The sequence below is a fragment of the Vanacampus margaritifer genome, chromosome 10, assembly GCF_051991255.1.
Source record: "Vanacampus margaritifer isolate UIUO_Vmar chromosome 10, RoL_Vmar_1.0, whole genome shotgun sequence".
NCBI classification, from domain to species: domain Eukaryota; kingdom Metazoa; phylum Chordata; class Actinopteri; order Syngnathiformes; family Syngnathidae; genus Vanacampus; species Vanacampus margaritifer.
Window position 1 is genome coordinate 14,072,314 of NC_135441.1, and position 11,624 is coordinate 14,083,937.

Below are 11,624 nucleotides of genomic sequence, written 5' to 3' on the forward strand. Positions count from 1 at the left end.
AAAGCAATATTCAAATTCAAAGTAAAGCAAAAGAAATGAAAGGGGACAAAAAGATGTAAAACTTGTTTTGTCTGCCCCTGATCAACTAAAAAAACACACCAAAAAACAACACAAATTTAATGACAACGAGCGGTCAAGACGCTTTCAGTATTACAAGATAATTAAAAATATTTCAACTGTGTGTCCTTGTGCTACATATATTTTTGCAGTAATTGTGCTTTTATGCTTTTTTTTTTACAAATACAAATAGACTGAGAAGATTTTGTTTTACAATCCAGATTGTTCCACAGACTGACAATTTGAGTTGTAATACATCTTTCTTTTTGTTTTGTTCTATATTTAGGTTTGGAAAAAAATGTCTGTTCATCTTCATTTGTACTCAATTCCCCTTGTTATACATTTAGTTTGTATATTAACTGGTAAAAATTTCAGGATGGGCTTTGTACAGTATTTTAAGGCGGTTAAACTCCATCAATTCATTAAACTTTAAAGTTTGTAGTTGTATAAATAATGGGTTAGTGTGGTCTCTGTAAGATGGATTCAGTGTAGGCTTTGGCTGCACCCCCCTCACACTTCAATGCAATAGGTCAGGTCTGGAACAATCAATGAATTATATAACAGTAGCAAATCATTCTTGATCATACGTGTTTCTTTGTTGCTAGTCACATTGGAATTAAAATTGACTGAAAATAATACATCCGTATTTTGCGAGTCCATGACAATAAAAAAAAAATACCACTGGTAAAACAAAAGAAATATATATATATTTTTTAATGTGTCCCCTTCACTACCTTAATTAAAGTCACCTTGTAAATAATATTAATAGCAAGTGAGTGCAAAGATCATTGACAAGAAGTCCCCACAACATCTCTGTCACGGCTTGAGAAAGGAGGACCCAGATGCAGAGAGGAAGGCGAGCCAGGGCAGAGATGCGGATAACTTAGATTTAATAATAGTAATAAATGAAAACACAAAATCACGCACACAGGCGGACAAAAGGAAACACAAACTCACGCACACAGGCGGATAGCAAACAAACACAAAAGCATGCACAGTGGCAGCAAAAAGGTAAGTCATGGAGATCAGCAGCTGGTTCTCGGATAAGCGTTTACCAGTCGGGTCAAGTGAGTAGTGTCACAGAGGAATATCCCGACACTCCTTGCTGTTTCTCTCAGGCTTTTAACTTGGCCTGATGAGCTAACGGGTTACAGGTGAGTGTGGTGGGCTCCGCCCACCAGCTGTCTCCCCAGCAACTGCAACTGAAACAGCACAGCTGATACTAATCATGACAGTACCCCCCCATCAACGAACACCCCTAGGCGGACCACCTGGCAGAGAAGGATGTGACGAATGGAAGTCGCGAACCAGTGACTGGTCCAGAATCCAGGAGCGGGGGATCCACTGGCGGTCCTCGGGGCCGTACCCCTCCCAGTCGACCAGATACTGCATCCCCCTGCCGCGCTTATGAGAGTCCAGTATGGCCCTAACCGTGTAGATAGGCTGCCCGCTGACGACCCGGGGAGGTGGTGGGGGCGCGGCCGGCGGGCACAATGGGCTGGCCGAGACCGGCTTGAGCAAGGACGTGTGAAAAACTGGGTGTACCTTGAGCGTGGGTGGCAGGTTGAGCCGAACTGCCACCGGGTTGATCACGGAGTCGACCTCAAACGGGCCGACAAACCGAGGCCCCAGTTTCTTGGAGCTCCCTGCCAACTGCAGGTCCCGGGTGGAGAGCCAAACTCTCTGACCCGGTCGGTAGGATGGTGCCGGAAGCCGGTGCCTGTCTGCGAGCCGCTTGTTGCGGTCCGAGGTGCGGCACAGGGCCTTCCTGGTGTCCTGCCAAACCCTGCGAGCCCGGCGGAGGTGAGTATGGACCGAGGGGATGGCCACCACGCCCTCCTGGCAAGGAAACAAAGGGGGGCTGATAACCACAGGCCGCGTGGAACGGGGACAACCCTGTGGCAGAACATACGAGAGTGTTGTGGGCGTATTCGACCCACGGGAGGTGGGACGCCCACGAGGAAGGGTGCTGATGGCATACGCATCGGAGTGCCGACTCCAAGTCCTGGTTGGCCCGCTCCGTCTGCCCATTAGATTGGGGATGGTGGCCTGAAGACAGGCTAGCCGTAGCCCCCAAGGACTTGCAGAAGGCCTTCCACACCCGGGACACGAATTGAGGCCCCCTGTCGGAGACGAGGTCCACTGGTATCCCGTGGATCCTAAAAACGTCCTTTATCAGGACATCAGCTGTTTGCAGCGAGGTGGGCAATTTAGGCAGGGCGATAAAGTGGGCCATTTTTGAAAACCGGTCCACCACTGTCAAGATTACCGACTGCCCGTTGGAAGGAGGTAGCCCGGTGACGAAATCCAACGCCACATGCGACCAAGGACGGTGGGGAATGGGCAGGGGACGGAGCTGGCCGGATGGTTTCAGGCGAGAGGACTTATTACGGGCACACGCCGCGCAAGACGCGACATAGTCCTCAACGTCCTTGCGCAGCCCGGGCCACCAAAATCTCTGCGCCACCAGGGACAGCGTGCGACCCACCCCTGGGTGACATGCCACCCTCGATGCGTGCCCCCACTGCAGCACCTCTGGCCGGAGGTGAGTGGGCACGAACAACTTATCGCCAGGGCACGCTACCGGGGTCTGCCTGCCGTCAGCTGCCTCCACCACCCTCCGCTCAACCTCCCACTGTCGGCACAATCGGTCCGGGTAGAGACCCCTCGGCGGCCGGACCGTGCAAGCGGGACAGGGCATCCGGCTTGGTATTCCGGGATCCAGGTCGGTAGGTAATGAAGTAATTGAAACGCGTCAAGAACAGGGCCCAGCGTGCTTGGCGGGGATTCAGTCTCCGAGCGGACCGTAAGTATGACAAGTTTTTATGGTCCGTGAAAATTTGGAAGGGTTCCGCCGCGCCCTCCAGCCAGTGCCGCCACTACTGCAAGGCAAAAATTATGGCCAGCAGCTCACGGTTGCCCACATCGTAATTGCGTTCTGCCTGGTTGAGCCGACGAGAGAAGAAAGCGCAGGGATGCAGCCTCTGGTCAACCGGGGATCGTTGGGACAACACCGCCCCCACTCCTGTCTCTGAAGCGTCAACCTTGACGACAAATGGAAGAGTTTCGTTAGGGTGTGTCAAGACCGGTGAACGTGAAAACAATGACTTCAATTTAACAAAGGCAGCCTCAGCCTGCTGAGTCCAAATAAACTGAGTTTTTGTAGATGTAAGCCTTGTCAGAGGTTCCGCTTTCAAGCTATAATCGCGGATGAACCGACGATAGAAGTTAGCGAACCCCAGGAATCTCTGCAAGTGTTTTCTAGACGTGGGTGTTGGCCACTCGACCACGGCCTGGATCTTGGCCGGGTCAGCCCTCAATTGACCTCTTTCCACAATATACCCGAGGAACTGGACCGAACGGGTGTGAAATGCACACTTCTCTGCTTTCACGTACAGCCGGTTTTCCAGCAGCCGCTCCAGAACCAGCCGAACGTGTTGCTGATGTTCTGCTAGGTCTCTGGAGAAAATCAAAATGTCGTCCAGATAAACAAAACAAAAATGATTAAGCATGTCACGCAAGACGTCATTGATAAAACACTGAAATACTGCGGGGGGGTTTGAGAGGCCAAAAGGCATAACTAAATACTCAAAGTGCCCAATGGGTGTTTTAAAAGCTGTTTTCCATTCGTCACCCTCCCTTATCCTAACCAGGTAGTAGGCACTACGAAGGTCCAATTTAGTAAACACCGTAGCAGAGTGTAAGGGAGCGAAGGCTGAATCCATCAGTGGCAATGGGTATTTGTTTTTAATTGTAATATCGTTCAAACCACGGAAATCGATGCAGGGGCGAAGGGTCTTGTCTTTTTTTTCCACAAAGAAAAATCCTGCCCCTAGCGGTGACTTGGAAGGCCGAATAAGACCGGCAGCCAGCGATGTTGTGACATACTCCTTAAGGGCTTGGAGTTCCGGCTTAGCTATTTGGTATAGGCGTGTACTAGGCAGCGGTGCGCCGGTAAGCAATTCTATCGCGCAATCATAAGGCCGATGTGGAGGGAGAGATAAGGCCCGGTCTTTACTAAATACCTCCCGTAAATCGTGATATTCCGCTGGCACATTTTCCAGGTTAATTGATTCCCCAGTTGCCTTCGCTGGGCCACAGTGGTAGTCCACCGCTGACCGCAGGCAATGGGAGTGACAAAACAAGCTCCACCTCTCTAACCTAGGCCTGCCCCAGTTTATGTCTGGGTTGTGCCTGGCCAGCCAAGTCAGACCCAGGACCACTGGGGCTGACCGGGAGGGCATAATAAAAAACTGTCTAGTCTCCACGTGATTTCCTGATAAGCGCAGGTGTAGACCCTCTGTTCTATGGGTAATCACCCCCAAGAGGCGCCCATTAAGGTCATACATCTCCTTTGTTTTCTCGAGTCTAATCATCGGACATTTTAGGATGTTGACAATTTTCGGGTCGATAATACAATCATCCGCCCCCGAGTCCACCAACGCCGTCATTTTTACATTCACCCCACCCCAAGTCATTTCTCCCGACAGTTGTAGTCTTTTAGTGTCCAATGGACTGTTAGGGTCACATGCTCCTGGAGACTGAGAGTACTCACACTGGTTGTTGCGTTGGGGTTGAGTGGTTGCAGCTGGAACGGGTGCGATGTCCCGACGTCTATCCGGCCGCCTCCAACACGTGGCCGATTGGTGTCCGAGCCGACCACAATATTGGCACGCCTGATTTCTCCATCGGTTCCTGTGTTCCGCCGCAGGGAGCCGTCCTCCCCCCAGCTGCATTGGCTCGATACCATCTCCCGTCGGAGGGCGTCGCCACGAGGCGTCGGGAGGCGAGGCGCCGACGAAGCGCCCCGCGGACGTGGTCGAAAACGGTGAAGCAGCCGTGTCTGCCTCCTTTGGTCGTCGGTCCTCCTCCCGCTCCCGCAATCTATTGTCCAAGCGGATGGCCAGGTTGAGGAGTTCTTCCAGACCGGACGTCTCATCCCGTGCTGCCAGCTCATCCTTGATTCGCGGGCTGAGTCCCCGCCGAAAGATACCACACAGCGCCGCCTCGTTGAAATGGCTCTCGGCGGCCAAAACCCGGAAGGAGATGGAGTACTCTGCCACGGACAAGTCGGCCTGTCGGAGGTCCAGCAGGCGGCTGCCCGCCTCCTTCCCTTTTACGGGGTGGTTGAAAACGTTCCTAAATTCCTGCAGGAAGGCAGAAAATGAAGCTCGGAGTTCGGGATTGGCTTTACTCACCGCCATCGCCCATAGCGCCGCCTGGCCGGAAAGTAGGCTCATTACGAAAGCGACCTTGGCGCCATCAGTCGGGAAGGTGTGCGGCTGTTGATCTAGAACCAGGCTGCACTGATGAAGGAATTGGTCGCAACCCCCAATTTGGCCAGCGTAGCGGGGAGGATGGGGAATATTGGGTTCCCGAGCTACAGCATTGCCAGCTGATTGGAACGCGGAGACGACAGGTGACGCCACGGCTGCACGCAAGTCCTCTGCTGCCGTGGATTCCGGCCTCTGCTCCACCTTCAAGGTGAGCGACCCGATCTGGGCGGTCAGCGTCGACAGTGCCTCCTTCAGCTCGCGGAAATATAGTTCGTGCTGTCCGAGTAAGCGCCCATGGCTGGCCATGGCCTGGCACAGGCTGTTGGGATCTGCGGGGTCCATAACTGGTCGGGATATTCTGTCACGGCTTGAGAAAGGAGGACCCAGATGCAGAGAGGAAGGCGAGCCAGGGCAGGGATGCGGATAACTTAGATTTAATAATAGTAATAAATGAAAACACAAAATCACGCACACAGGCGGACAAAAGGAAACACAAACTCACGCACACAGGCGGATAGCAAACAAACACAAAAGCATGCACAGTGGCAGCAAAAAGGTAAGTCATGGAGATCAGCAGCTGGTTCTCGGATAAGCGTTTACCAGTCGGGTCAAGTGAGTAGTGTCACAGAGGAATATCCCGACACTCCTTGCTGTTTCTCTCAGGCTTTTAACTTGGCCTGATGAGCTAACGGGTTACAGGTGAGTGTGGTGGGCTCCGCCCACCAGCTGTCTCCCCAGCAACTGCAACTGAAACAGCACAGCTGATACTAATCATGACAATCTCATGGTTCAAATAGGCCATGGATCATAAAAGGAATAGAGACTGCATGCAAAAGGAAGCATACTGCATTAAAAAATTGTTTATATACAGGTAGTTAAAATTACCATTATTTGTTTCTAATCTTTAGTATTTTTTATTGTATTTTTGTTTTTGTAGTGTGAGGTATATAAGAAGCAGCACCACATCGAAAGTTTGCGTTCCTGCGTAGTATTAATTGCTGAACTCCTGAGAATTAGGGCAACTCATCAATATTATGAGCCCTAATTTGCGCCCATATTGGTATATTAATTTCCAAGTGGACAGATGGCAGCATTTGCATGTCTACCAGCTCTCGGAGGGTTCAAGCAACAATTTTGCACTTCACTGCAACTGTCTCGTAAGAGGGTCACATATTAAGTTATGCAAAGCTTTAAAAGCCTTTTCATGTATTATGAAATCAATTTTCAAATGGAGAGGAAGCATGTATGTCCCTTTCAACCCTTGACTAGTGCCTCTAAGACATTCTGTATGGGCAGCGTTTTGGTATAAAAGCATTATTAAGGTACTGTGCAGCAATAATCTTTCTTCCGATCGTGATAAACTTCAATGCTTTACACGCCATGTTTGAGCTTGGAATTGGGACCAAACAGTGACCTTCAGAAGTCCTTCCAGTTCTCTGCGCTCCACATATTTCTTTGAGGAGGATATTAAATACTTTTGGCTTTGTCATTGCAGAGGGGAAAATGTTTTAGGGATCATCTACATCTCCTATTTAATGATGCATAGTGAAATCTTATGAGAGTCACTTATGTCCCATAAAATCCCTGGACAAAGCTGTAAAATCAATGACCTGTTTTGTTACTTAATGAGTTGCTCAACTGTGGTAAGGTTGGACCTTTTTGAGTCGAGTGTCCCACCCCCTGGAACCTGCCCCAAAAATATGGCTTGTCCAAATTTTCTCCTTTATTCAATATTTAACCTTTCATGATCCATGATTACACAGTTGTTTATGTTAGGAACTATATTCTTAAACCCGTTTCCTTAAGTTTGGACTCCTTGCTGACCAACTACCTTGTGGCCGTCTTCCATAATATTATACCATCTAATCTCAGTAGGGTATTAAAACTGGAATAATTGGTATGCAGCTTTAATGTGGGAGTTTAAAGTTAGAGGTGAGAGAATGGATATAAAACCAACCAGGGGAAAAATTAATATGAGGCAAGGTAGTGGAACTGATAGCGTTCTATAATGTGCTGGCACTCAGATTGGAGGGGGGGGGCGGGGGGGAGATCAAATATAAAGTGATGAGCCTTTGTGGATTAACACTTTGTTGAAGCACAACAGAAGATGAGATAATGCCACAAAAAGCACATTCCTTAAAAGTTAAAATTATACTTGGTGAATGCATTAACAAATAAAATGTTCAATACTTTTCTCTCGTTGTCAAAACTTTATGCTGGAGTAAAGATACACAGTCTAGCTGCAGATGCTTGTGAAGAGTGATTATGTATTCTCCCCCATCCTTGTAAATCCATAATCATTAACATCTGCTCGAGCTTTCTTTATTGAACTACTTCGTCGTCTATGTGTGGTCCACTTATCCTCGTTAACTCCGCCATAGCCAGCTCAGCACATAGATCGAACAATAGATGGGAGGGAAAAGAGAGGCAAATAGTGCGCAGGTTGGAGGCCATCTTTTGGAAGATAAAATGAATAACTTCTCGCTCTATTTTAATCTTTTAAATGCCAGGTCTGCTCGTTGCTGTCATGGTTTATTCACCTTCATTTTGTCCTAGAAAGAAATTTCTCTGTGCTTTGGCAACCCACCAATGGATTTGCTGTCTATGTGCAGCTTGTCTAGAAATAATAACTATAATTGCCTCTCCCCAATATTGACTCAGGCAATAATAAAATAAGTGCAATGCTGTGCTTAATGAGAATTTGTGGACTGCTGAAATTAAGAACTAATTAATACCATTGATTGTATTTTATAATAACTTTGGTGCAATACCCATGCATGTTTTTAATTAAATGAATCCCTACACTGAACGATCATTATTTGAGGCAGTGGTTGTATTAGGGGCGGACTTGTAGAGTCTTATGGCCTGTTTGACCGCAAGATATGTCAAATCACCCAGATGACCTATTGATATCAGGTGTCAGCAGACATCAATATATTCCGACCTTGTCAATATCTACAGTATCCCAACACAGAGCACGTAATTTAGTGCACAGTCTCATAGCAGACTGTCAATAATTAGATGTCCATGCAATTTTTGTCAACAGGCAAATTACATTTCGGGCACCCATCACCCTTATGTTGAGTTGAATTGTGTAAAGGTCAGGCGACTGTGCCTTTGACACCTTCATCTGATTTGCCTCACTGATATTTTTTTATTATTTTTTTTTTTGCTTAACCTTGAGTAATGAGCATGCAGCCTTTTGCTGTTGACAGCCTGATACTGGAAGGAAAAACAAAAACAAAACATGACCAATTACCCAATAATTTAGAGAAATATAAAATGAAGGATTAAGAAGTTGCAAAGGGGGAAAAAAGGATTGCACTTTTTTGATATATTTGCCAACTTTGCCAACACAGGGCTTTAGACCTTTTACTAGGAGCTCATGACTTGAAAAGTAGATATTCATTTGACTATTTTTTGACTATGGTACTAATAAATGGGCTGAGATGTGGAGCAGATGTTTGTCAGCAAAAAACGAATATTCAAGAGCAGTGTGCCAAATAAAAAACAAAACAAAACATTATTTTAGCTAATTTACTGGTGGCACTGGAGTGAGTAGATGGAAAAGAATAAGTGCAATGTCTCAAATTTTAAGGGGAAACTGCCAACATTTAGGGGCAGTCTGGAGCTCCACTACAACAGTACATCCCCCCCCCACCCCGAAAAAAAAGAAAGACAAAAAACATGCAGCAACAAATCTAGCAACCTTAAACTCTTTCTAAAGTCAGTGATTTCTTATTTTTATATGTTCAAATATTCCAGTTAATTCGTTAGTTTTAAATTATACTACTGTTATGTTTCGTTATGGACGTAACCCCCCCCCCCCAAAAAAAAAAAATAATAATTAAAAAAAAATGAAAAACCCAACAAAGGTACTTGGTTTTTAAAAAAAACACAACATCAACAAAGTCCGAAAACAAGATTAAGTACAAGGACTGAACGAAAGCAGTGAACTAAATAACTGACAAGACAGCGAGGAACACCTGGACAAGACACAAGTGGCTGAGGAAGCTGATTGGATGACACAAGGGGCCGGGTTGACAAGCACAGGTGAACACAATAAAACTGCAGTTTATATTTAAACTTGAGTCACGTCATGCACGCTGTGATTGTGAAATTGAAATTTTGATAGTGAAATGACCCTGCTGCCAACATAATTGTCGTTGGAGACTTCAGTCTTCAGTTGGAACGTTAAGGGTTAATTAGACTAATTGATTTAGTCATTTATAAATGTATTATTATTGAAATTATTGCCTTAAGTTTTCTGTACTGTACTTTGTGTGTGTGTGTGTTTTTTTTATATAGTTGTGGATGTTTTTAAAATGTTCTAGAAACAATGATGACTTGAATAAAGTAACTTAGTCGTCCTTGTGGCTTTTCCTTCGACTTAAAATGCAGATTTATTGCAGCTCTGGGCAGATCAAGTTGCCAAAAAAAGTCTGTTTTAAGTTACTTAAGTATTAAATATTATTAAATATTATTAAATATTCTGAAGCCAGTGGCATGCTAAAAACACAAAATCATTGAGATTTTGAACTCTACTCACAGCCTTCCTGCCTCAGTGTTGTTGTGAAAACAATACAAGATGTAACATAATTTTTCTTTTTCTCATATGGACTGAAAAGCAAGAACTTCAGCAATGCTATATTGAGTTATTTTGTTTACTTTCTGCAAGGAGCCTCACTTAGTCTGGCTCTAGTCCATGATGTGATTTCATGTGAGTTGTGAAACAAGTTTATATTTCCTGCTTTAGCTGTAACATTTTACACTCCTCTCTCTCACGTTTGGGCTTCTAATGTGTAGGGTGAGAAATTGATGCTGCCAAATGCTATTGTCTTTCATGTTCTGTTTGTATCATTGTGTATGTTGTGATTACAGAATTGCCGTTTATCATATCACAAAATCACAAATGCAACGCACCCTGTAAAGCTATTCCCTCGCCCCCACCCCTCCTTTACTCCCTCTAGCAGGTGACCAGGGCCATAACTAGAATATTATTTACAGGATTGGCAATGTTAAAGTTAATGTTGCAAAAATTCCCTCTCCACAGTCGGATTGCGGCTCTAATGAGGCTTTACTGACACCGCGCTGGTGGCTGTGCAGGCGAAAAAGGTGCCTCGGGAGGAATATCGGCCATCTTCTTTGACATTCTTGTGTAAAGTCATTAAGGTCATTTAGGATTTTTCATGAATTTCACTGCAACAATGAAGTGGCAGAGTGTAAAAAGAAAAAAAAACAGAAACACTTGTACATGCGCTGTACATACAATTTGTTCCATTAAAATAGGTTGCTTGAACATTTTTTTTTAAAACTTGTATTTACATTGGAATGACAAAGATTGGAAGGGTTGAATTGGCTACTAATAATACATAAAATATCTTTCTAAATTATACTTCTACCACAAATTTAAACAAAACCCTCCAATCCAATGTTGCTGCCTTGCTTACGGTATATAACAAATATTTCAAGATGGCTTTGTCATAATTTATAAAAGTGGATCCACTTGCTCATGTTAGGTCTGGTTCATTTCATCATGTGATGGAATTTTAAAGTCCTTGTGAGTGTCAGTGACATCGCAGGTTAGCCAGACTGTTGTGACATTGCAGACAATAAAGTGTTGAATGTGTGACTAGCTTGACAGGTCCTATGACGGAAAAATGGCCGGAAGGAAATACATTGTCGGATGGAAGAGTTAAATGGACAGTATGGCATTGTATTTTAAGTTAGGCTTTATACCAGGGGTGTCAAACTCATATTAGCTCAGGGGCCACATGGAGGAAAATATTTTAAGTGGGTAAAATCATGGTATATAACTTAAAAACAATTGGTGTCAGTTATACACCTAAATAAATAGCGGGGCTCAACTGTAAATGTTGTCTGTGTGAGTTCTGGGCGTGTTATATCTACCTGTTTTTGCATTTATGTTGCTCCCAGAATGCATTGTGTGGCACAGTTAATGAAGTTATAGGACGTTAATCTATGTCATATCTGTTTGTGTTACCAGTACCTGAGTGTGTGTTATATTCAGCACGTTTATATTTGATTTATGTTGGTTTATGTTTTTATTTTTTTCAACAAACCGTAACTTTAGGTTGTGTGTAAAATAATGAGATCCAGGTCAATTCTGTGTACAAGTTGCATTGCTCATTTCGAGATTGCTTGTGAAATTATACATTTATGTTTTTATTTTAGCCGTCTGATTAATTGATCCAACATTACTTTTTTTTTTTTCTTTACAAGACCATCTCACGGGCCGGATTAAACCCCTTGGCCCCATGGGCCGTATGT